Below are 27,950 nucleotides of genomic sequence, written 5' to 3'. Positions count from 1 at the left end.
TAAATCCGGGTCACTGTGCTTTAGTTCAACACTCCTGGATCTGGTTTGTTTAGAAAGCTCTTGACAGAACCGATTTCCACAAGTTATCAGAATGATTAAGTCAACAATTTTTCTCAGTTTGTTACTGACGTTCTTATCATGTGAGTGTTTTTTTGTTCATGTCTCTCTTTGTTACTGTCTCAATGTTAGTCTGCCTCAGGAATGTAAAAGACTCAGGCATCATTGTATCAGCATTAATTCTCATGGGTTTTTTTTTTTTCATTTTTAAAGGTGTCCAGTCGGAGATTGTTTTAACTCAACCAGAGGCACAAAGTGGCCATCCCGGAGCCACCCTGAGACTGACCTGTAAAACCAGCGGTTTCGATCTTGGCAATGATTGGATGAGCTGGGTCCGACAGGTTCCCGGACAGGGGCTGGAGTGGCTGCTTGACTACAAAAGTTCCTCCAGCAGTAACTATGCCCCAGCGATTAAGAATCGATTTACTGCGTCCAAAGACACTTCAAACAACATCTTCGCGTTGGAGATGAAGAGCCTGAAGATCGAAGACACCGCCATCTATTACTGTGCAAGATACCACAGCGAGAGGAAACAGGGCTGGACCCTTTCAAAAAACAGCTCAAGGGGACATTTTGCCAATTGCATCGTTAACTGACGGTCAGTACCCGTTTTAAATTCAGTTCAACCAACTGCGATCTGAAGCCCACCTCGGGCTGCCTTTTACAACCCTATCATAGAGGAAACATACCATTGAAACTTACAAACTGGGTGATATCATGGGACAATGTTTTTGGCATGTCGTATGTACTGCTTACTCTTCCACCAATTAAATGCTTGGACATAATGTTAGTTTTAATGTATCTGACAGTTCGGGAAATGTCTGCTAATCGTGTTCTGTAAACCATGCCGTTAATTCTAAACACTATCAGCACTAAATGTCTATTTCATATGAAAATTGAGACCCAGAGTGTATTACAGAAAATGTACAGGTGTAAATCGCTGTGATACTACAGTGGGTCACAGTGATGTGCACAGTGACATGCTCATACAAAAATCACTGACAAGGGTCTATTTCAAGCTGGCGATAATTACCATTGAAGGACAGGGAAAATAATGTGAGACTTAATTTAAATCCCATCCAGGAGTGACTAGTTTGGACAAATGTATAAAAATATTCTACTTTCCTCATGTTGATGGCCACATTAAATGCACGCTAAACTTGTAAAAATATTCCGACCTTTTAAAATACAGTGAATAGGAAAAGCTGAAATACTCCACTAAATCATTTTTAGAGGAGTCTGAATCACTTCTTTCCAGGAGTTGATGAAATTAAGTATCTACATTTTACAGTTTGCAGCCCGCCGTAGTATTTGACACAATGTGTCTCACAGTGACATACTGGGGTGACACTGCAATTATGATCAATACAAAAACCCGTCCAGCACTCATTGTTTGAAACGAGTCAATGTTTACCTGTACAGACTACCTAAACTCGCATTTCAGTATTAGTTCTCTGGGCTATTGTGCAATTATCATTGTTTAAATTGTAAATTTAATTCGCAAAAGTGGTGATTATTATTGTAGCAGTTGGTGGTTTTGAGAATCAGCTCATGTGTTACTCTGTGAAGTATAAAACATTATAGTAATTTAATAAGAATGATTAGTATCCACTGTACAATTATAATGAGATGAAGATTTATCGCGACTTCATTTTGACAGTGGTTCTGAATATTTAGAATAATGCAGGTTTTTGTTTGTTTGTATGCAAAGTCAGTTATTGTGTGACTCAGTCCAGAGAATGTAACGCTGTGATTATCTTGGTTACTGGGGCCAAGGGACCATGGTGACGGTGACTTCAGGTAAGAATGTGAACTTTCTCAGTGACTTTATTTTTTGCTAACGTTCCATTCATGTGAATAATTCCTGAATTAAATGAAACTTAGATCCTGTGCTGAGCTTGGTTTGGTTCAGTTTGATTTTTGTTAAAACTGACAATAGACTTACATTAAGTCTCAGAAAATGACTGAAGTAGTGGTGGCGGATTCAGATACTCAGTGTATATATTTTTTTAAATCGGATGGGCATTCTGTGTGGCTGACTTACTTGAAACACCTAAAGTCTCTCAATCAGTCAGGTATAAGCAAAGTTTAATGACACCCACTATCTGTGAGTTTTATTATCGACAACAAATGGCAAGAACTTAAAGGTGTTGGAAATATCACTAAACAGGATGAAAATATGTTAATTTATTGAATATATTCCCTGGGTGCATAATGCTCATACCATGAATGCATTTTGTCATTTGAGTTGTTAAGTTTGTTGATGACAAGCACGTTGGATACTGTCATGGAATCTTCTAGCAGTGCTGCATTTCATTCTTTTGATTGGATGCTGAATGTGTTTTATTTGCTTCTATTGAAAAGTTGATTGGGTTCTGACTTTGCTGTATTTGATTGTGTTGAAATGAGTTGATTCATCTTGTGGAATTGAACTGCGTTTTCATGCTTTCAGTAATCGGTGTTTTCTATCAGCAAAAGAGATTGTCTCTCTGGATGACTCTCAATTACGAATATCTGTGAAGTTCTTTGTTTGTACTGAATCGTTTCTGCATTTGTTAAACGCGAGGCAATATTTTTTCTGATTGATTGAAAACACTATATCCGTTTGTAACTGTCTGAAGACCAACTTAAGGCGGAAACACGGAAGTGTGAGAAATGAAAAAAAAACGACGACTTTTTAAGAGCTTTTTTTTATATACACAATCTCAGTTCTCATTTTAAACTAGTTAAAGTCTGTTTTGAGTAGCCTCATTCAAAATAAAATTTGGGACTAAAATCTTAAGCTACCGAATTCATCAGATTTCATGATTGAGACTAACTTATCATAACATTCAATTATAATGTTTGTCCATTGAACTAATTTTATTTTGACCTTAAGGCGATTAATCAATAGATGCCTTCAGCTGCTCTACTGTGCACTGCACAAGATTGACATGATCAGAAATACTATATAGGTTGATAACAAATTGACTTGTTGCCGAAAATGTTAAAGCTTTAAGCTTTGTTCAATAAGTTATCTCAGAACCAAGGCAACTGTTATGACTTTTTATTTCTATTTGATTTAATTATTCGCTTGTGTGATGGTGAGCAGTTTTGATGGTTTCCAATTTGGGATATTTATTGTGAGATTATGTTCTTGGTTCTGTTGAAAATGTTTGCAAAGAGACAGTTTTGCTGCAAACACATCATTGATCCTCAGTGTTGTGATTTGGTAATCGTTGTTCAGTTGATGAGAGAATGTGCTTAGGTAAAATTAAGCTAATATATTGTTGAAGCTGTTTTTGATTTCTACATTGCTTTAGAAATGTTTGCATGATTGTTGATAGTGAACTGCTCCAGTTTCCTCATTCAATGCAATCAGCATTGCAGTTGAACTTTCATTAAACCTAATATTAAGTGAAAGGCAAATCGCAAAGGATTTGGAAATGAAGGGAAACCAGATCCGTTAGGGCGCGAGTTTTATTTGAAAGTAACAATTGGGACTGGTCTAATCCAAACCTTAAATTCGAAACTCAGAACTCAATTTTCTACTTAAATCACAAAGTCTGTCTTGAAACAGTTGACAAGTCACAAGAAATATAAATAGAATTTCAAAAATATAATGTTCTAATTTTTCTTGCGATTGAGCAAAAATGCCATTACTGTGATTAAGAAATTCTGCTCCAAATATTTCGATGCAGAACAAATTGATTTCACTGAATTGATCAGTTTTTCAGTTTAACTTGAAATAATTAATTCTTATACATCTGATTAAATTAGATTTACAGGATTAAAAAATGTAATATTAACTGAGTGATTTAATCCATGCCATGCTTTAGATGGTCCAAATCCGTGTGTTTTAAGTAAATAGATACATTTTGCAACAACATATCAACTGAAGAGTTATTCATTAGGAAACAGCTGCTATAGTCGATTATGTCACCAAGTCTAGATTTCGAATCAATTAAAATAATCCAACATTAACTCACTATGGGAATAAATGATGCAAAATCGGAGATTTTAAAGATTCCCTTCGGCCCAACAAGTCCAAACTTACGCGGAGCAACCACCCAGACACGTTCCCCGACATTTACCCCTAACACTATGGACAATTCAGCTTATACACATCGCCTGACCTGCACATCTTTGGACTGTGGGAGGAAACCAGAGCACCCACAGGAATGCCACCCAGACACGGGGAGAATGTGCAAACTCCATGCAGACAGATGCCCGAGGCGGGAGTTGAACCCGGATCCCCTGGCACTGTGACGCAACAGTGCGAACCACTGAGCCACCGTGCCACCCCCTTAATGTGCCTGTCCATGCTTTCCGACAGTTGCAGAATTCACAAATTTAGAGAAGACAGGAACTGGAGGGTAGTAGAGCACATTGTTTATTTAGGCACTGAGAATAGAGTAACATTCATTTCAATTAATATACTGGCGCGATTTTTGGAATGTAGCAATCTGAATGAGATTGCTCATATTAGTTAAGTGTTGATGATCATTTATTTCGACATCAGTTAAAGCGGGGAATGCAGACCGAAACTGTTTTCAATTCATACATTTGCTTTTTAAAAAAATCACTTTTTAGAAAGAGCGATCAAGGAAATAACTTGCCATTGCCAAGCACATCTGAGAGTAAATACTTGCCCTAATGTATCCTTCAGACATGCATTTACACAATGGAATGCAGTATTCGTTTTGAGCAGTGCGTGCAAAATTTCCAGAGTTCAAGAAATATTTTAAGAATATGCAGAAATAATTTGGAGAATATTCTATTTCCGCCGGAACTGTGCTTCAATTGGTGAAATGGTACACCTCAATAATTTTCTTATTTACAATCGATTAAGTTTATTAAATCAGTAGGTAATCTTACTTCACTGTGAAAACGTTCTGAGAAGCATTGATGCTTTCTCTCTGGCTAGTCCCTATTATGAAAGTTAAATTACAGTGAATACATTTGATGTGACGAATTGAGCAGATATATCTGCTCAGATCAAAACTGTTGTACAGTGTGTTCGCGTGTTATCTCGACCGAGTTGTCAGCTGTTCCTGACCAGTTGTAAATCGACCCGTTCGGACACCTGAATCCCAGACATTTGAATTACATGCGGCGCTTCAAAACCACTTTTGTCTGCCAGAAATTAGGCACCACAGAATTGAGAGACCTGACTGAATTGTTACAATCAGAATAAACACTTCAGTTACAAAAGTCAAATTGTCAGACCCCTGAAGTCAGGTGTTAGCAATGAAGGATATATCATTCAGTGAGACAGAGGGAAATATGCTGCATATTTCTTTGCGCCTCTCTTGTCAGTGACACATTTAGTGGCACAATGTAGAATCAAATTATTAAGAACTTATTGTCAGCATGTAATGTTACTGGCAAAGGTGATGTTACACTTCAAAAGCTTCTAATCTATTTCAACCTAAGCAGACCATCTGGTGCAGCAACATACACAGGGTTAAGGGGAAGGGAGTTCTCAGTTGAAATCCAGTGACAGTAAATTTATGGCAGCGCAAATCCTAGTTTTATTCCTCTACAGTTCCCATAGAGCTTGAACAACTCTGAATTGCTATCAAAGCATTCTTGGATAATTTTTGAAATGCTACTTTCATCGTGTAAGCATTTTATAACAATCCCTGGTTGCTGAAATCCTTGGTTAATTATTAACAAATTTGTGCACTCTCAAACCGGTGGTCTGTGTTGTCGGAGATTATGTTCAGATCTGGTATAATGTAGTGGTAGTGTCTCTGACTCTGAGACAGATGGTTTGTGTACATTTACAACCTGTTAGAGAGGAATGTAATGCCATGTCTTATCCGGTTAATTCGGGGAAAAACACATTGAGTTCTTTGAGTTCTGTTGGAAGTCCACTCACAGAGGCCTGTGAAATCGATTTATTCGCTGTCCAGACTTGGGCCTCAGGTATTAGACAGAAGTTTGGCGGTTTGCAGCCTTTTTCAACTCAATATTTGTTCACAGGCTTTTGGGAATTGTGAGCTGGGTTAATAGTGTAACTCGAGGAGAAAGTGAGGGCTGCAGATGCCGGAGATCAGAGCTGAAAATGTGTTGCTGGAAAAGCGCAGCAGGTCAGGCAGCATCCAAGGAGCAGGAGAATTAACGTTACGGGCACAAGCCCTTCTTCAGGAATCTCCTGAAATCCTCAAAGAAATCCGGGATTTTGACTTGCTGTTCTATGAATACCATTTATAACTAACCCACAATTAATTATTCCCAAAGCATATTTGATGACATTAAGTTGGAGCAGTTTTCGTTTGTATCAAACCATTACTGTGAGTGAATTTGACTGTTGAGTCCGGTGGGATTTTGGTTGAATCCAACACTTTGGTGTTAGCTTTTCAACCAGTCTTCAACGGATATCTCAGATCATCCAGTACACCTTCTTATAATGCTTTTCCAACAGAAGTCAGGTAAACTTAATCACTATCTAAATCAATATATTGTTGATAATTTCTCGTTCGAGAAAACATGAAAACAATTTGCTGAAGGCGGATCACTGCACTTGAAATGATAAGCTTCCTTTCTCTGCACAGGAGCTGCCAGACCTGCCGCATTTCTTCAGAGAATTGTGTTTTTATTTCGGATTTCAAGCATTCAAAGTTTGTTGTTTCATATAAAATGTACTTTAAATGAAACAAGTTGTTCAGAGAGAAAATATATTTTACCAAATTGTGAATTGTCAGAAATATTTAATACCAGGTCATCGTTGAAAGTGAGTGATCTCATGTAGAGCCATAATTTCAGAAGAAACTGTATGATGAAGTAACAACCTGTTCCAGAGGGCAATGGCTGCTGTATAGAATTATGGAATCTCTATAGTGTGGAAACAGGCCATTTGCCCCAACAAGTCCATACCTACCCTTTGAAGAGTAACCCACCCAGACCCATTTCCCTACCCTATAGACCGTACATTTAACGCTAACAAATACATCTAAATTAGATATCCCTGAACACCACGTGCAATTTAGCATGGCCAATTCACCTGACCTTCGCATCTTTGGAGTGTACTTGGGTGGGAGTTATTCTGACCACTCAAATAGAGAATATCAATGTTCCTGTTCCAAATAATCAACACGAATTTTTAAAGAATGTTTTTAACAATTAATTTGTTGATATATTGTATTGAAAAGTGTCCAGCACCTTTGCCAGCTGAATGAATGACACAATCATAGGAATATATGATCAGGAATAAAGCACTCAGCCCCACTTAAAACATGGTACATCTGCGAGCTAACCTTTGAGTAAAACTCTTTAACACATCTGATTAACAAGCAATAACTATCCCAGATTTGATGATTCAACTGCACATAACAAAGAGAGAAACCATTTCTGAAAGATATTTGTGTGAGTATACAATGTGACACAATGAGGCTGTAATTATTTGCTCGTGAAAATAAGTTTTAAGTTCCTGACAATTTCCAACTCAATCATTTCAATCGTCAGATCCCTTTAATTTAACATTATTTTTCTTTATTCCAGGGAAGTATAATGTATGCTTGCCGTGCTAAAAATGAGGAAAGTTCCTTGCCCATTAAATGATTAAGAAGTATTTCACTGGAAATACAATCAAACGACACAAAATGAAACTATTAAGCACGTCATCTTTGTGTGGACATGCAAGCGCCAGAATAATCTTCATTTTTTCGAATAGTTATTTGCATCTGTAGATAGGCGTGGAAATGTTAGGCATTTTACATCTCCTTGAGAGATCACTCGACTTTGGCCTCCTTGACTTTCTGACATTTGTGTGGTATTAACATTTTCACAGCTCTGTCAGGAAGTGAGTTCCATGGCTGTGATGCAGAAAGAGTAAAGGGGCAATGAAAGAACTGCCAGTCAAAATGTAGTAATGTTTGGAGGAACAGTCAACAGTCTTACCCACACGCGATAAGATTGAACCCTTTTGTGTACTGTTCAACTAAAGAATGAACCTTTGGATTTCTCTGTCACAGAAAGGGTTTGAGGTCAAAACATCAAATGATTTCAAGAAGGTGATAGTTTTTTCAAGCGTTGAAGGAAACAATATGTATGTGGGGACAAAAGTTGAACCGTGTACAATACTGGTTGAAAATTGTGAAAAAATTGAATGGGGCATGGGTGTTAAGTTTTCACATAACAGCAAAATTGGGTCTATAATTGACAATAAAAGTTATCTAAAAGTACAACGAGATCATGATCAGCTGGGCCAATGGGCAGAGGAGGGGCAGATAGAGTTCTGTTTCAACTGAATATGACTCATTGCATTTTGGGAACAGAAATCAGGAAACAACTTAAAGTGAATTGTAGTGCACTGGGTCGTGATATCAAACAGAAGCACCTGGGGATTCAGATACATTGACTCGTACAGAGTTAATGATATGGCAATGGGTAGCTTTGTCGAATATAGGGACCTGAGAGATCAGATACATGTATTGTTAAAAGTGGTGTCTCAAGTAGCTGGCGTGTTGAAGAATGTGTTTGCAAAATGTGTTCTCATTGCACAGAGCATTGAGTTGGGAGTTTGTGTTGCAACTGTACCTGACATTGGAATGAACTGCCGGAGGAAGTGGCAAATGCAGATCCAGTTACAAAATTTCCAAGACATTTGGACAGGTACAGGAACTGAATAGATCTGGATAGATATGGGCCAAATGCCGGCTAATAGAATTTGTTTAATTTGGGAACCCTGGTTGTCATGGACGAGCTGGGCCGAACGGCCTGTTTCTGTGTTGTATGACTCTCTAAATCTCTGACTTTATGGTGGAGTAGGCTGCAAGTTGGAAGCTGGTGATCTCGTGAGGAGGTAGGTTGGTGATGTGGTAGATTTTGAGCTGATAGGCCGTGAGGTGTTGGGTGGCTGCTGGGTAAGCTTGCATGCACCTAGTCTGGCAGGGTGGCATCAAAGCAAATCATAATGGTCACAAGGAAATAACTTGGTTACATTGTGCTTAGTAGGTGAGGGGTCGTTTGAGCAGCAATGTAGGGTGTCTCCCTGGTGCCAAGATGGTTAATTGAGTGGCCAGCAGGCTGCAGGGCTGGTTAGTTGAGAGCTGAGGAGGGTGCGGGGCTGGTTAGTTGGAGGTGGGCAGGGTGCCAGGCCAATTTGTTGAGAGGTCAACAGGGTGCAGGGCTGGTCAGTTGTGAGGTGGGGAGGGAGTCATGTTGGTTAGTTGAGTGGTAAACAGGGTGTCAGACTGGTTAGTTCAGACATTGGCAAGACGTCAGACTGGTTAGCTGAGAGGTGGGCAGGCTGCCGGGCTGGTTAGTTGAGAGGTGGGCAGGGTGTCGGGAAGTTTAGTTGATCGGCTTAGCAGAGTGCTGAGCTGTACTGATGTGACAAGCGGATATGATGTCAAAATGTAAAGGTCGGAGATGGGAACAGGGCTAGGATGCAATATGCACAGGTTGACTTGGGTAAAATGAGAGGTCAGTGGTGAAGGACTGAGGTCATATCTGGTGGAATGGCATCCTGTCAGGGGTTGTGAAAAGTCTGATTTCAGGACTAGATTCACCAAGGACCAGGTGCAGTGTAGCAGGAGTGGAATTGAGTGAAAGGAATCGAGATTACATTCTCGTCCGGAATATGAATTGCCTTGAATGTGTGTTATCTCTTGCGATGAAGGTCATGTGTTCCGAGGGTGAATGAGCGTGTAATAGTGTAGGGGTTGTCAATGTGAGTGGAAATTGAGGTTGAGAGAGAGAGTCAGAGCGGTGGTGAGTCGGAGAGATTAGAGTTTTACCATGAACTGCTTGTAAGTTTAATAGTTATTGAAGTAAAAGAGTACTTGTTCATTTCTTGAATCATATTCACATAAATGCTCAGTTCAGCTAGCTGTCACACTCCAAAGTCTCTGAACATTAATGGTCCTCTAAGTTTCAGCGGCCTCCAGAATTCAGATAATTGTCAAGTCGATCATTGAGCTTCCAGATAATTGGCATGATATCAGCTGTGACAGACATTCTCTCAGTCCCAGTGCCCTGCAACTGCCTTCTTCACAGAGAGGAGATTCTGACTGACATTGATAAGCGAGGAAGGGATACTGGACTCGAAACGTTCACTCTGGTTTCTCTCCACTGATGCTGCCAGTTGTTGGGTTTCTCCAGCAACTTCGGTTTTATTTCCAATTCCAACTTCCACGTTTTCTTGGTTTGCATTTTGTGAAATGACTGAGCTCGTCACCTGAAATCCAACGAAAGTGTTAGTTGGGGAGATTTTCTAACAGTTACTTTTCGTGGGATCAGGGCGTTCTTATTTCTAAGTTATATCGTAATGGTCAAGGTCGAGGGCGTGTTTCTGAAGAGGGAACCAATAGATCATGATCAACGACTGATTGGAAACAAAAATAAACTCAAGGTATGCTGAAGATTTTAGCAGGAACACACTGGCATACATTTACAGCTGAGGAAACATTTGGGTAACCAATAAGGTCGAATTAACCGCAAGTAACTTGATCAATTGTTCATTCTATCCTAGAAACTGTATCTACCCCCACACTTTATGGACTTGTCTCCTCCTGTCAGCAACACAACGCCGACGGTTCAGTGATCTTTGGTTGTTTGGCCATGGACTATTCCCCTGACGTTACCAAGGTGACCTGGAAGAAAGGTGGGCAGCCAATCACGACTGCATTGAAGACTTATCCATCTGTGAGAAACAAGAAGGGAACTTACACCCTGAGCAGCCAGTTAACCCTGCCTGAGTCGGAAGCGGATTGCAGCAAAATCTCCTGTGAGGTTCAACACAGCGGGTCAAAGCAGAGCACTGGAATGCCATGTAAGTCTTGTGGGAACTGAGGTGAACAGTACATCTGTGGTTAACATGAATAGGGCATTAGTTATAATACATTTGACATAGCCATAGAGATATACAGCACAGGAAAAGGTCATTCGGCCCATCGAGTCCAAGCCAATCAATAACATCCCCCTAACTATTCCAGTTCAATATGTCCGCAATTGATCCATTGCTTTGTGTGACTTGACATTTCTTATTGCATCTAAATATTTCTCACATATTATGCGGGGCTTACTGGCACTGAGCTACAGATTCACACCCTCTGTGTGATTTTGTTTTCCCCGATATCCTCCTGTCCTTACCTTAACCCTATGCCCTTGAGACATTGCTCCATCCATTAAGGGGAAAATGTTTTGTTCTGTTTACTCTGTGTATGTCTACCATAATTCCAGACATCACAATCATCTTCTCTCTCAATCTTCTCTGCTCCAAGGAAAATACCAGTTTGGTGAATCACGTTTCATAATTAAAAACTTCCAGCCCAGGAAAAATCCTGGAATATCTCAACAATGTTGCCTTCTGTCTAATCACATTCCTTCCATAACATGGAGTCCGATACGATGCATGATGCTTCATGTCTGGCTTAACCAGTATTTCATTAATTTCCAGTATCATCTCCCAACACCTAATGTAAATGTCTTGGCTCATAAAAGCAAATACCCTTCACACATTCTTAGCCTTTTTATCCCCCTGCCACATTACTATAAGGGATCGATGGGCATGCAATCTTTTTCAGGGTTCCACCATTCAAAACATAATACTTCTTAGTTTCTTCTGACCAAGTGCATCATCTTACAGTTATCCAGAATGATTTCAATTTGCCATTTCTCAGCACAAGTGGCCAACCCTTCTGTATCTTGCTGCAATCGAAAGCTATCATGGTCACTACCTGCCAACACGGCAATTTTCGCTTCATCTGTGAACTGACTAGCCAAATCTCCTGCAGTATATTCTAAATCACTTTTACATAATAGAGACATCAATAAATCAACACTGAATCCTGCAGAACACCGCTAGACATATACTTCCAGCCACACAAACATCCTATGGCCATTATCCTCTGCACTCCGCCACTCAGCTACCTCAGGATTCAATTCGTCAAATTGACTTGATCTCACCTGGCTCTGATCTTTACGATCATCTGGACATCGACTTATTTCTGCGAAAACTACCATCAAATTGGTCAGACATGACTTCCTCACAATAAATTCGTGCTGAGAATTGTTGATTACTCTTCCAGATGAAGGTTAATTCCCCTCTCCATAGTTACAATGTCTTCCCTACTACTGAATCCAGCTAAAGCCGAGCCTGTGGATTCATTGTTTTTCCCTTCATCCGTCCGGCATAACAATACCACATTGGCAGTTTAGCCATATCCCCTGTGGCCAGGAATTATAAATTATTGCCAGCGACCCACTATTTCATCCTTTGCCTGGCATACATTTTATCTGCCCTGGAAATATAACTATTTTTCATCCAGCAAGGCAGCACATCACATCATCTATCCTAATTCCTGAAAAAAAACATCACAACACTTCTCCATGTTTTCGATACCCACATATTCCCTCACACTGGTGAACATCAACAATCTTTACCGCCCTTCTACATCTTTCCCTGTCTCGCTTGAAGGCATTATATTTGGAATATTGAACTGCCACTCCTGCCCCTCTCTCAACGTGTCTCCATGATATCAACATTTCCTCCTTTATGCCGTTAACTCATCTGCCTTGTTTATCATACTCCTTTCATTGAAATGAATACCATCCAACCTTACTATCTCACCCTCTGATTTAACTGGCCTATCATTTCTGTGCCTTCTTGACTTCCTTGCTGTGACCTGTAGATTTAGCATTACATTATCATTATCACATCGTCCTGCTAATTGTAATGTGTTGATCTCAGCTTCTATCACACTCTGCATAATTATGATACTTGTAATATCAAGGTTAGTATCAATTAGCCATAATAAACTTTGTTATAATAGAAGTGAATGTATTTGTTATCAAATTTGTGAGATAATTTATGCAATGTTTTTCATAAAGGTCCACTTCTCCAGCCAACTCTTCTTCTCACCGTGAGTCCCAGTGAAGAAATCGCAAGCAGCAAGTTTGCAACCATCGTGTGTTCAATCATTGATTTCCATCCGAAGGAAATCTCCGTGACATGGTTGAAAAATGGCCAATCCGTGGATTCTGTTGTCTTCACATCTCCTGTGTGTGAGGCGGATGGGAACTTCTCGGTGATGAGTCGGCTGACAGTCCCTTATGGTGAATGGTTCAACAGCGCAGTGTATACCTGCCAGGTCACTCATGGAGAGAACACTCAAAGTCAAAACATCACCACACCCCAGGGTAAGACATACATACGAGAGAACTAGAAATCATTTTGAACTCCGATGTTAATCAGATACACACATTTATCAAATTTAGTGAACAGCACTAAGGTGTACAGCTTCCCATTCACAAACGTGTCATGTATTTCAGTTTGAGTGTTACATTGGCGTTGCTCATAATTCAACATTATGTCAAATCAGAAAAGCATGTTTCCCTCTATATTGAAGACATATAGACAGTGAGCTGGATTAACAGTCTTTTTTTAAAGTAGTTTGTTGGCTGACCACATTTGGAGTGGCAGAGTGCCGAATCCATACCTGGTGACTTGCTTAAGGATAAAGGGGTTGGGGATGGGGGAGGGGTCCGTGTCTTGTGGGGGCCGGGGAGCAGGGTCAGAGAGGTATTTCTTTGAAACATGGAACATGCTGAGAGGCCGAGATTGGGTGAACATGGAGTAAATGTTTTTGCCAGTAGGCTAGAGTAGGACATGATGGCATATCCTCGGAGTCAAAGGGTGCACCATTTGGCACTGAGATGGGGAAGAATTTCTTCAGCTAGAGGGTGGTGCATGTGTGGAATTCATTGCTGCAGAGGGTTATGGATGCCAAGTCAGTGACTGTATTTAAGGTGGCGATAGATCGGTTAGTACATGGAGAAGGCTGGAGAATGGGGTAGAAGAACATACCAGCCATGATCGAATGGCAGGGCAGACTCGATTGGCCGAACTGCCTCATTCTGCACCTTTATCTTACTATCTTGTGGTCTCAAAATGACATGGTTAAAATGTGTAGCGACCCTTTTTTCAAAGTAGATCAAAATGTGTTCAGTGCTTCATTTCCAGCTCAGGAATGACCTGTTGTCCTTGGGCATTGTACATCATAGATTTTATCTGGTACTGAGCTCTTCAACTTCATTCATGGGACCAGATCGCAGACCAAGTTTGTATCACATTTGATTAATTTGGATAAACATGACCTAATTGAACCTCTTTAAGATACTCTCTGCAATTAGTAGATGTGGCAGGAGAATATATTTTAGTGGTAAGGCTACAGTAGGGATGAACGATCTAGGAATTTGAGCCCAGGGGGAGGATGGAAATGTTCATGCAGTGAGCAGTGGAAGTCTGAATAATACTCGTGCAAATTTCCATCAAGTTGGTAGAATAATTTAAGACACTCGTATTTGTTTAGTCTCTGTTCTACTAAGAAATTCACTGTTTTGTTTTTAGATCTACTCCAAATTTGACAGGAGTAATAATATCTCGTGGTATGTTTTAGAGAATGATCTCACACCAATAATGTCAATTATTTTCAATAACGTTAAACATATTGAATAGAATTTCTGTGACTGATCACTGCCCCGTAACACCTGAAATCCTCTGCAAATGCATGAGAACAAAGACAATAATTATGATTGATTACAGTTTGCCCAAAATTGGGAAAGTAATATGGCATCCAGAATGCCCAGCAGCATTTGCAAGTAAGTTTCATGAACATAGAAATGAAGTCGTTATATTCAGATTACTCTTGTCACAAGTATCAATGGATGGTCGTCAGTGAGAGAAGAAGTCTGGAAGGAAGGTAATTCCATGTGTTACGCCATGGTATCTTTGATTTTACTTTTTCACAGGTTTCACTTGTTACAAATCCAGTGTTCTTTATGAATGATTACACGGGGCATGTTATAGATAATAACAAATGTTTTCACAAATCAAAATATCTAAACAACAAGAACCATCATTTTAGCAATAGTTGGAAACTGCCATGTCAAAGGTGGTTTCTTCACTTCATGTGGGAGGAGCCTGAAGGCTCGGTGTTTTGATTCTAAAGAGGCATTTTTCATTGATTTGATTTTTGTTTCATAGGAGGTAATGAGTGCCACGATTACACAGTTAAAATCCTACCACCGCCAGTAGAACAGGTCTTACTGGAGGCGACGGTGACATTAACCTGCGTTGTGTCCAATCTTCCTTCTGGAGTCAATGTCACCTGGATACAAGAAAAGAAGACTCTGAAATCAGAGATTGCTAACCAGCCAGGAGAAGATCCCGACAGCGTTATCAGCAAATTGAGCATTTCTACTCATACCTGGCTGAGTCACGTTAGTTTTGAATGTGTGGTGAACCATCCGTATCTACCGACTCCTCTGAGAGACTCCATCCGCAAGGGAAATGGTGAGCAGTGAGATGAAAGAGCAAAGTATTCCATGTGTAATCTAGATCCAGTTACATACATGGCATGCTTAGATTGGCTCCAAATAACGTTGGGAGCATGAAAGATGTGTCTGATGGCAGGATAGCTAAATATCTGATCGAGAACAGAATGGACCAAAGGTTGATCTTTTATGATCATAAGTCAAATGAAGTGGGAAGAAACCTGGTTTGTGTTTTTAACATCAGCAATGACAAATGGACAGGATGTATTAGAAACATGGTGTCGACTTTCGAATGAAACTCTTTACTCTTAATGAACAGAATGGATATCATTCTGCTGGTTTAGAAAATGAGAGTGTATAAAGCCCAAATTTAAAAACAAAACTGGCATATTTTAATATGGAGTGAAATTGCAATATTGATTCTGGATTTTTATAGTTGATTTATATTTGTTTCAAATATTCATCAGGAGAAAAGCTACTGGAGCCATCAGTGTCTATCCTACTGCCACCAACAGAAGACGTTTCCGCTCAGAGGTTTCTCTCCCTCACCTGTTTAGTGAGAGGCTTTTACCCCCGAGAGATCTTCATCAAGTGGACAAACAATGACAAGCCAGTGAATCCCAGTAACTACAAGAACACCGAGGTGATGGCGGAGAGCGACAACACCTCCTTCTTCATGTACAGCCTGTTATCCATTACAGCGGAGGAGTGGGCCAGCGGTGCTTCTTACTCCTGTGTGGTGGGACATGAAGCGATTCCATTGAAGATCATCAACAGAACAGTCGATAAATCCAGCGGTAAACCGAGTTTTGTGAACATTTCACTTGCACTGATGGACACTATTAATTCATGTCAATAAAAAACTCAAAGTTGCTTTTAATAATTCAACAAAAGTAATAAAGCTTTTTCCTCAAATTGTGATTTAAATATACAACCGTTTAATTAATTGTGTTTCCCACTTTTACTTATATTCCACCTGTAAAGTTAAGTTGGATTATTAACAGGTCTAGGACTCGTGTCTTGTGCAGTTAATGTCCCCTGCTCACGTAAACTTAGGATCGGAGGCAGAGTAAAGCTCACTCAATGCCAGATTCTGCAAAGTACCTTAACCATCTTAAATTCCATTAAAACGAAATCTGAAAATGCCCAATTTCTCTCAAGTAGAGACCACGAAATTTGAATTTTGTTTTCCTGATTCCCCGATTGCACATTCTCACAAAATTCATGTCGGCTTTAAACTGCCACAATGCAACAATTGCGAACGCAATCTTAAGAGACATTTGGAATTAGTTTTGATTGGAAAATGCCAATCGCAAACAGTGCAGAGTAAGTTGAATATAACCCTTGTTTCTGTGGAACGAGGGATCTTGTACCAGTGCAGTGGTTGACAGAATGCATCTTTATTTCCACACCAAAGAGACCCGAAAGGAAGGTTATTGTTGTTGAGCCGAGGTAGGGGGAGAGGGGAATTATTAATGGTCTGTAGCCTTACTCACTCTGCAGAGTTTTCAAGACAGAAGTCCTCTGCAATGTAACCCAGTTGCTGACAGTAACAACCAGCTTCTTATTTACTGTCCGAAGATTCCATGTTTCCATATAAAATAATACATTTGTGTCTGCCGAATTCGATTGACCCTATTAATCGTTTGTTAACATTGACTCCCCTTAATCCAAAACTGGTATTTACATCATCCCAGTTTGTAGTCCATAGTTTTGTCTCAGTTTTCTGGAGCACATGGGGATAAATTCAGGTATTTGAACATCTGACGTAATTTTGCTTCACGTACAGAACATTTGTAGATATTTTGTAATCAGCATGTTCAGAAATGCAATTCTGCATATCTGGAGAAGTGGGGATTTGAGATCAGGTCTCTGGTCTCAGAGACAGAAATTCTTTCGCTGTAACAAAAGAGTTGCTCACATCGAGGGCCGAAGGGCCTGTTCTGCGCTGTATTGTTCTATGTTCTAAAGCATTTATCTCTCCACGACGATCAGAAATGTTCCTGACAACATCAGAGTCAGATATAAATGTTGACAATCCATAAAAACTGGAACAATAATACAAATTACAGTCTAGTTAAAGAGCTGAAACAGTTACAGAGAAATGCTCACAAATACACACATAAAAACACATACACAGGCTCTCACCTAAAGACACATGCTTATGCACACACATAAAAGTGCACACAGATGAACTGTCACACACTCTTACATACACAGAGCCACACATGCAAATGGTACTTGAACACTCATCTAAGCTCCCACAAAAACGCACATACACAGAAAGAATAGCACGTGCACAAGTGAACAAGGATATCCACACATAATTACGAAAAGCATAGACGCAAATTAATACACAAATGGACATGACTGCATTTCTATTCATGCAGCATAATGCTGACAGACATACATTCGTACGCACACAGATACAACATCTGAAAAATGTCCTCCCACATGTAAACTCACACAGACACATATGAGCACAGGGTTAGACATTAATATTATTATTTTTTAATTTTCATAATCACAAACATATGATTGCAGAGGCAGCTTAATTTATTTTTAAACCACTTTGATCAGCACTTATACATGGTCACACACACACATAAATTCAGAGTCTCACATCCAGACGCGCAAGTAATGGGGCGTTTATTAAACAAGGAGAATGGCACAAGCGTCAGCAAACATCCACACATAATAACACAAACAAGCACATCAGACAGTGGTTTAGGATAGAGTGCCACACAAACAGAGATCATCACGCAAAGATAAACATCCACCAAACATGACGTTGCATGCTCACATTTATTGAGCACAAAAATGAAAATAACCTAATGTAGGTAGGACCTGAAATAGACAGATCCTACTGTCTATTGGTAGGATGGCACTAGCGAAAACTAAACATGCACAAGGACATTAAAAGATTAACATAGGCGTCAACGAAGTGCCATTTTAGCATGATGATGCTTACACATTGTGAAGGGAACAAGATTTACATACAAAATACACGTGAGCACATCAGCAGTAAAGAATATGAGTATGTTTATTCATGCACACACTCCAAAATGGGCAAGTGCAAAGTAAGAGACACGCCCACAAACTCAAGGAAAAATATACACATCAAGCAGTAGAAAAAATAAATTAAGAGAGACATGGACAAAAACTTAATCCTAAATATGCAGATCCTACAAACAAAAATATGAAGCAATGTTTTTACTGTGGATGAAATTTATATTCATGATTTGCCAAGCAAGTGGTCACCAATATATCATGAAGATGAGAACCATATTTGAACCTTTATCCAGTGATGGACAAAATTTTGAACTAAACTGCGGTCACAGCCCATATTTAAAGTATAACGATAAAATTAAAATATTTGTTCTCAGTAAGTATTCCTCAAATGATAATATTCTTCAATAATAGATTAAAAGGCAAAGTAATTCAAAGTTTTCTGGCACGGACAGTAAGGAAAAATGTGCAGTTAGTATTAGTAATTTCTTGCTGAGAGTCAGTAATGCATTAGTACATGCAGATAGAGTCAAACCTGAGAAACACCTGACTGCCTGAAGAAGATGTAACGGTCTCTAATTACAATACTTAGGTGCAGATAGATCAGTCAGGATCAATAAACAATCTGAATACGTTCTCTCGGCTTTATATTCATAGATTCAATAGATCGCACTTGGATTGAAGACTATGAGGATGATAATGGCAACATCTGGACAACTGCTTCCACATTCATCACCCTGTTCTTCCTGAGTATTTTCTACAGTGCTGCCGTCACTCTGGTGAAGGTGAGATTAATCAAATATTTCACACGGCAAGGAGCCAAAGATGTATTGTGAAATATCAAAGTGTGCCACTGAATACAACTGAGAACCTGAATGCATCTGATCACAAACATCTGCATCATGACTTTATCTCTCTTTTCCAGGTTAAGTGAATGAGTTGTGGACACCGGAGATTTTCCTCATCTATTTATCAAGGCTTCTGAATTCCCAATCTACAATCTGTCCTGTTGCTGACTCGAACAGTGAGTTCACTTAAGTTTGTCAGTGTGTAACTGTAATAAATATTGATGGCCTTTCGCTTTCACTTTGATATCTTTGAGATTATTATAGTTGGAATAATTTATAGCTTCCCAATTCAACTTGTTTTATTTTACTTGTTCCTTATTCAGAATGGTTGCCTCCCTTGTATGTTGAGCCCTTGTATTCTCTTTCTGGCGAATGTTACAGATGTACATAAAATTCACGGCTCATAGTGCATGCAATCTCGTCTCAATGTAGCATCCAGTCAATATATTCACTTCTATTAACTTTAACATAAGCTTTTCGATAAAAATGCTTCTGAAATGGTTAATAAATCTTGAATGAAATGTACTAACTTTGAGTTTGCTTGATTCTTTCTTCAAGTCCAATAAGTAAAAATATATTTTCACAAGGATACACGTCCCACTCCCTTCCCAGCAAACACTTTTCACTTGATCTGTCCAGTTGTGTTTCATCCAGTCATAAGGTTAATGCTGCGCCACCAAGTGGATCACTAATATAAATGCATCTTTCGCACTGTCTGTCTTATAGAATTCTCCAGAGGCAGAATGATGAGACACTGTTTCCTCTTAAGCACAAATCATCACACCCACGGGTCATGTGATAACAAAAATCAGGAATATTGCTCCACAGAAACGTATAAGAGGCAGGCAATGTAATTAGAAAGTTGAATCTGTTTAAAAACTAAAACTAAAAGTACTCCCAATGTCAGGACAGCCTGGGTTAGTAATGCATAACTCGACACCCCAAATGTCCAACTAAACGTTCATCAGCCAAAAATGTCAACGTTCAGTCACATATGCAGGCACAACACATGAACAAACCAAGGCTGGATTCTCTCAACTGGAGTTTTTCTCATACATATGACTCATGGAGCATAAATTCTAGGATCTATTTGACACACCACACCTCTCAAATCACATTAGGTGAGGCTGTGATATGTTTTATACAGGAATATTACTGAACAGAAACCCTCAAAAATTATAAATCACAGTTCGATTTCGATCAGGCAAGGCAGAAATCAGATGTACAGACGGAATTCAGCACCAATCATTGCAACTGTTTGCAGAGTCTGGAGCCAATCTGGTCTAGAGACTCTGAAGACATCTCTACTGGTCATAGTTTATTAGTTCGGGAAGCTATATATGTAGTATGAATCCCTTATGAAAACAATTGTAGATTTTTCAAATAATCCATCAATTTAGATTTGTCTCTGCCAAATTTGATATCTAGAACACCCAACGATCTGTGACTACTCGAGACCTGATAAGAAATTCACAAAACGAAGTTTTCCCATGTATTTTAATTTATCATTTCATCGTTAAACATGAAATTTATACCTCTGCAAGGGACAAATGATCAACTTAAATACAGACATTTACACACGTATGCCTTCTCAAATTTGAAATGAATTGGTCATTTGAAGAAAATCGGCACACACAGAGGCTCTCCCTAAAACGTTCGAACATTAGTCGCATATGTTGTGGTTCTGTTCGCCGAGCTGGGAATTTGTGTTGCAGACGTTTCGTCCCCTGTCTAGGTGACATCCTCAGTGCTTGGGAGCCTCCGGTGAAGCGCTTCTGTAATGTTTCCTCCGGCATTTATAGTGGTTTGAATTTACCGCTTCCGGTTGTCAGTTCCAGCTGTCCGCTGCAGTGGTCGGTATATTGGGTCCAGGTCGATGTGCTTATCCACAGGTCAATCACAACTGCTGTTTCAAAGCATCACGCCAGGCAAAAAGCGAATGCACTTGAATGTCATAATTAATCCTGAGTCCGCTGCACATTTTACAGGAGTAGAAATTATCTAAAGCATTCGCTGCATTCAAGTAAGTTTCACTTTATCTTGTTTTGTGATATTTCGATTGCCAATTATATTTAGAAAGTGCCTGAATACTCTGAATTCTTCTTCAGCGGGAACAGTTTCTCTCTAAGCGAATCTACCAAAATGTATCAGGGATTTAAGGGTTCAATCAAATTAAAAATTCCTGTTCAGCAGAGAACAGTCCTAATTTCTCAAAGTCGATGAGATGGATCATCCCAGGAACACTGTTGCGAATCAGTCATGCACCCTCTCTCATGACTTTGCATTGTTTTTCAAAAACGTAGCACCTGAAATTGGATGCAATATTCCATGTGAGACAACAGACTGTTTTATTTCAGTTTAACAGAATTCCTTTGTACTTGTTGTCTGCAGCACTCTTTATGAAGTTGGTATTTATTTGTTCTTCTGTCGACATGTCATGGTACATTCCCTGATTTGAGCACACATACACCGATGATCCTCTCCTTCTGCTCACCTTTGGATTTACACTTTTACTATTATATGTTCTTCTGAGTTCATCACAAAATAAAGAAGCACGTCACACCTTCACGAGACTAAGATATATCTATCACAAGGAGGTCGTTACTGGAACTTCTGCTACTTTCCATTTGATGTCCTTCCCTGCAACATCTGTAAAAATTTGAAGTTCTATCTTGTTCTTCCAACATCGCAATAAATGACCTTAAATTGTTATTCATGTCTCTTCTTTAATTGCGCCTATTGGACCGAGGCAGAGGTTGTAACAACAAGTACACCAAACATTGAACTCCGAGGATGTCGATGAAAAGGCAACTTACATCCTGAGAAAGCAAACCTCTGGTAACAAATGTTTGGCTACTACAAAACAGCGAATGGAATGAGTTTGATTTAATCAAAAAAGCAAGTAGAAAATACTCTGAAGGTACAGCAGCCCAGACAAGACCTGAGCATCTTGTCTTATGATATAAAGCAGGGCATGTTAGATATAGACAAATGAGATCAAGTGAATTTCTTGAAGAATATAAGAGTTGTAGGGACAGTTTTAAAAAGAGAAATCAGGAGGGAGAAAAGTGATATGATACGATATATAATATATGAAGGTTGTACCAACCTTCACCACTTCCTCTGGCAGCTCATTCCCTACATGCAACATCCTCTGCACTAAAAAGTTGCCCATTAAGGCCTTTTCATTTTTTTTCCTCTCTCACCCTAAACCTACACCCTCTAGTTCTGGACTCCCTCAATCCAGGAAAGAAATCCTGTCTATCCACTATATCTACGCCACTCAAAATGTTATACTCCTCGCCCTCAGATGCTCCAGGGAAAACAAACAGCTTATTAAGCCTCTTATTATATTACTGAATGTGGCCGTGAAGATGTAGAAACCGGGAGGGAGTCCTTCATAAATCATGCTGCATTTTACATGAATGATATCATTGTTTTAATATCAGTTAGTTTGAAATCGCAGATGGGTGCCTTTTCAATTTCTAGAGCTTGCTGTTAATAGAACCTATAAATTATTTCTGTATTTGTAATAACTTTTATCAACCGATCATTTTACATTTAGTTGTTACAGTTATCATGTGAATTACTGCACTTCACTGAGTACTTAACCAAAAAAATCCCGAAAGCACAATAAAGTATAACTGCAAATTAAATACTGTCTCTAATTATTACAAAATAAAAGTATTTAGCAATTCAATGACATCACATTGCTGGGAATGTGGTAAACAAGTCAGATCTGAGGTCGGCAAAAATTTACAGAATGTCATTAATAAATTTACAGTGTGGTGAAATAATTGGCAAACGAAGTTCGATACAGATTAATGTAACGTGATGTATCTTGGTGGGAATAGTGTAGCAGGTCACTTATTCGAATTTGCACGTCTAAGTGGGAGAGACAGATAAAGAGATCTCACACAATTACATCAGTCACTAAAAAAATTGCAAAATGAAAACGAAGACCATCAAAACACAAACAAAGCTCTAAGCTTTATGTATAAATGGAGAGATTTGAAAGTAGGGATATCTTGCTAAATACCTATTAAAACTGGTTTCGACTATAATTAAAAGTATTGCCTGCAGTTCCTGCTGCCACGTTATAGAATGGACACACAAGCAGTGGAGAGGATGAAGAGAGATTTAAAAGAGTGAAACACAAATTCATAAGTGTGTATATGTTTTGGAGGAGTTGTTGTGCTGTTCACTTCTTTCTTGAAAAGAAAAACAGGCTGAGGGGTCAAAAATTATGAAAGGTTTTGATAAGAGCAGGTGCAGAGAAAACATTTCCTCCATGGAGTAGAGCAGAAGTAGAGGTTGTCAATAAAAAAAAGGAAGCACGTGTCAGCTATAGACAGGATAGATCGAGTGAATACTTAGAAGAGTATAAAGGCAGTTAGTGTGTACTTAATTGAGAAATCAGGCGGGTAAAAAAGGGGACAGGAGATGGCTTTGGCAAACTGAGTTAAGGAGAATCCAAAGGGCTTTGACAAATACGTTAAGGACATCAGGGTAACTAGGGAGAGTATAGGGCCCCTCAAAGATCAGCAAGGCAGCCTTTGTGTGGAAACGCAGAAGATGGGGCAGATACTGAACAAGTATTTTGCATCAGTGTTTACTGTGGAAAAGTGCATGGAAGATATAGAATGTAAGGAAATACATGGTGACATCTTGAAAAATGTCCATATTACAGAGGGCGAAGTGCTGGATGTCTTGAAACGCATAAAAGTTAGAAATCCCCAGGAGCTGATCAGGTGTCCCCTAGAACTCTGTGGAAAGCTAGGAAAGTGATGCAGGGCCTCTTACTGAGATATCTGTATCATTGATAGTCACAGGTGAGGTGCCCGAAGCTTGGATGTTGGTTAACGTGGTGCCACTGATTAAGAAAGGTGGTAAGGACAAATGAGGGAGCTACAGACCAGATAGTTTGATGCCAGTAGTGGGCACGTTGTTGGAGGGAATCTTGAGGGACAGGATGTACATGTAATTGGAAAGGCAAGGACTTATTAGGGATAATCAACATGGCTTTATGCGTGGGAAGTCATGTCTCAAAAACTTGATTGAGTTTTTTTGAAGAAGTAACAAAGAGGATTGATGAGGGCAGAGTGGTAGACCTTATCTATATGGACATCAGTAAGGTGCGCAACAAGGTTCCCCATGAGAGACTGGTGAGCAAGGTTAGATCTCATGGAATACTGGGGCTACTCACCATTTGGATGCAGAACTGACTCAAAGGTAGAAGACAGAGGGTGGGAGTGGAGGGTTGTTTTTCAGACTGGAGGCCTGTGACCAGTGGAGTGCCAAAAAGATCGTTGCTAGGTCCATTACATTTCATCATTTATGTCAATGATTTGGATGTGAGAATAAGAAGTATAGTTGGTCCGTTTACAGATGACACCAAAATTGGAGGTGCAGTGGACAGCGAAGGTTACTCCAGATTATAATGGGATCTTTTTCAGATGGGACAATGAGCTGAGAAGTGACAGATGGAGTTTAATTTAGATAAATGTGAGGTGCTGCACTTCGGGAAAGCAAATTTTAGCAGGACTTATGGTAAGGTCCTAGGGAGTGTTACTGAACTAAAAGACCTTGAAGTGCAGGTTCATAGCTCCTTGAAAGCGGAGTCGCAGGCAGATAGTACAGTGAAGAAGACGTTTTGTATGCTTTCCTTTATTGGTCAGAGGACTGAGTACAGGAGCTGGGAGATCATGGTGCAGCTGTACGGGACATTGATTAGGCCACTTTTGGAATATTGCGCGCATTCTGGTCTCCTTCCTATCAGAAAAGATGTTGCGAATCTTGGAAGTGTTCAGAAAACATTTACAAGGATATTGCCAGGATTGAAGGATTTCACCCATCGGGAGAGGTTGAAACGGCTAGGGCTATTTTCCCTGGAGCATCAGAGACTGAAGGGTGACATTATAGAGGTTTATAAAATCATGAGGGGCTTGGATAGGATAAATAGACAATGTATTTTCCCTGGAATGGGGGAGTCCAGAACGAGAGGGCATAGATTTAGGGTGGGAGGGGAAAGATATAAAAGAGACCTAAGAGGCAACATTTTCACTCAGAGGGTGGAGTATGTATGGAGTGAGCTGCCAGAGGAAGTGGTGACGGTTAGTACAATTGCAACATTTAAAAGACATTTGGATAGGTATATGAATAGGAAGGGTTGGAGGGAAATGGGCCGTGTGCTGGCAGATGGGACTAGATTGGGTTGGGATATATGGTCGGAATGGATGAGTTGGACCCAAGGGACTATTTCCGTACTGTACATCTCGATGACTCTATGAGTCCCCACGAAATCCAAAAGGGAATTAAGATGAACCTGCGCTCCAAGGTCTCTTTGTTCAGCAAAACTCCCTAGTACCTTCCCATTAACTGCCTAAATCCTGCTAAGATTTGCTTTCCCAAAATGCAGCACCTCGCATTTATTTGAATTCAACTCCATCTGCCACTTCTCAGCCCATTGGTCGAACTGGTCAAGATCCTGTTGTAATCTGAGGTAACCTACTTCGCTGTCCAGTGCACCTCCAATTTTGGTGTCATCTGCAAGCTTACTAACTGTAACTCTTAAGCTCGGTTCCAAATAATTTATATAACTGACAAAAAGTATAGGTCCCAGCACCAATCCTTGTGGCACTCCACTAGTCACAGGCCTCCAGTCTGAAAAACAACCTTCCACCATCACGTTCTGTCTTCTGCCTTTGAGCCAGTTCTGTATCCAAATGGTTGGTTCACCCTGTATTTAAGATCTAACCTTGCTGACCAGTCTTCTCTGGGGAGGTTTGCTGAATGTCTTACTGAAGTCCATATAGATCACCGGCACCGCTCTGTCCTCATCAATCCTCTTTATTATTTCTTCAAAAAAGCTCAGTCAGGTTTGTGAGACATGATTTCCCACGCACCAAGTCACGTTGACTATCCCTAATAAGTCCTTGCCTTTTGAAATACATGCACATCCTGTCCCTCAGGATTCCCTGCATCTTTATGCGTTTCAAGACATCCAGCACTTCCTTCTCTGTAATATGCACATTTTGCAAGGTGTCACCATCTATTTCCCTACAATCTATATCTTCTATATCCTTTTCCACAGTAAATACTGATGCAAAATACTCGTTTGGCATCTCCCCATTTTCTGCAGCTCCACACAAAGGCCACTTTGTCGATCTCTGAGGGGTCCTATTCTCTCCCGACTTCCCCTTTTGTTTTTAATGTATTTGTAAAAACCTTTTGGATTCTCCTTAATTCTATTTGCGAAAGCTATCTCTTAAATATACTCCTCCTGCCATTATACTCTTTTTAGGATGCACTCGATCTATCCCGTCTATACCTTACATATGCTTCCTTTGTTTTCTTAACTAAACCCTCAATTTCTTACCTGGATAGGTGCAACTCTGACAATCCTGAACAAGCTAGACACAAAGCTGCCCGCCTGTTTGGCACCACATCCACAAACATTCAGTCCCTCCATCACCAGCACTCAGTAGCAGCAGTTATTACACTCTACATGGTGCACTGCGGAAATTAACCAAAGATTCCAAGACAGCATCTTCCAAACACAGAACCACTTCCATCCGGAAAGACAAGGGGAGCAGGTACTTGAGAACACCACCATCTGCAAGTCCCCTCCAAGCCACTCACCATCCTGACTTGGAAATATATCGCCATTCCTTCACAGTCGTTGGGTCAAAACCCTGAAATTCCCTCCCTACTGGCATTGTGGGTCAATCCACAGCACGTGGACTGCAGCAATTCAAGAAGGCAGCTCACCACGACCTTCTCGAGGGCAATTAGGGATGGGCTATCAATGCTGGACAGCCAGCGACTCCCAAGTCCCACAAATGAATAAACAATAATCACGATTGTATGAAACGAATTGAGTATTAACAATATTCCAAATCCTTTCACACAAACACACAGAAACGTCTCAAGTGTAAAGCACTGAACGTGAATATTTTTTCTCGCATGGCCGCTGTTCAATTTTAGCTTGACAGCACTGAAATAGCTGTGTTCATAATACTGCCGCTTGGTGAAGTTCCATGCGCCAACTGGGGGGATGTTAAATGAATCATTAATGGCCTCAGCAGAACCTGCCAACCTGGCCCTGGCAACATTGTGTACACTCCGCCGCCCATGGCCTCTTCTACTCATTTGCTTGGGTTTCCAGTTCCAGTAATGACTGCGATCATGGATAGGAGGCTGTTCCAGTATGCAGTTGGGATACGCTGCTGTTAGCTATATGGTCTTGTTTAGGTGGGACATCCTAAGTCTTCAGGCGTGCCTCTTGCATTCCGGATATGGTATCCCACACAATGGAGGACGCACCTACTGCTAATAAAACGCTAGCATTGATGGGAACAGACTCCACATTGTCCAACTGAGTGGCCATCCTTTCCCTGTTTTGAAATCAATAACATACCATTCAGATGGAAATATAAGAGGCACTGCAACTTCTTCCTTCCCTAGGGTGAAAGTGTGGACTGCAGATGCTGGAGATTTGAGTCAAGATGAGAGTGATTCGGGGAAAGCAGAGCAGGTCAGGCAGCATCCAATGAGCAGGCGTCACCATTCCTGATGAAAGGCTCTTGCCTAAAGCGTCGATTTTCCTGCTCCTCAGATGCTGCCTTAACTGCTGTACTTTTCCAGCACCACTCTACACTTGACTCTTTCCTTCCCTTGAAATTTTACGGCCATTTATTCACTGAACGACCTTGCAGCCTGTCCCGTTGCGGGTACGTTGCGGTTCGAGTCTGTTTGTATTTCATCATTCTT

General features: G+C 40.1%; 1 pseudogene across 1 annotated transcript; it reads left to right on the top strand.

The window, feature by feature from the left end:
- Nucleotides 1-40: 40 nt before the first annotated feature.
- Nucleotides 41-19,703, top strand: LOC122552347 (Ig heavy chain C region, membrane-bound form-like; annotated as a pseudogene). Its single transcript, XR_015755808.1, has 9 exons — nt 41-140; nt 271-579; nt 1,789-1,857; nt 10,517-10,816; nt 12,877-13,185; nt 15,032-15,340; nt 15,789-16,118; nt 18,988-19,115; nt 19,256-19,703. The product of XR_015755808.1 is annotated as an Ig heavy chain C region, membrane-bound form-like (transcript).
- The last annotated feature ends 8,247 nt before the right edge of the window (nt 19,704-27,950 follow it).

Source organism: Chiloscyllium plagiosum, unplaced genomic scaffold, assembly GCF_037043375.1.
Source record: "Chiloscyllium plagiosum isolate Xiang-an unplaced genomic scaffold, Cpla_swu_hap1 HiC_scaffold_53Y, whole genome shotgun sequence".
In the NCBI taxonomy this organism is placed as follows: domain Eukaryota; kingdom Metazoa; phylum Chordata; class Chondrichthyes; order Orectolobiformes; family Hemiscylliidae; genus Chiloscyllium; species Chiloscyllium plagiosum.
The sequence above is the reverse complement of the archived record's forward strand: the minus strand, read 5'-3'. Positions and strand labels throughout refer to the sequence as shown.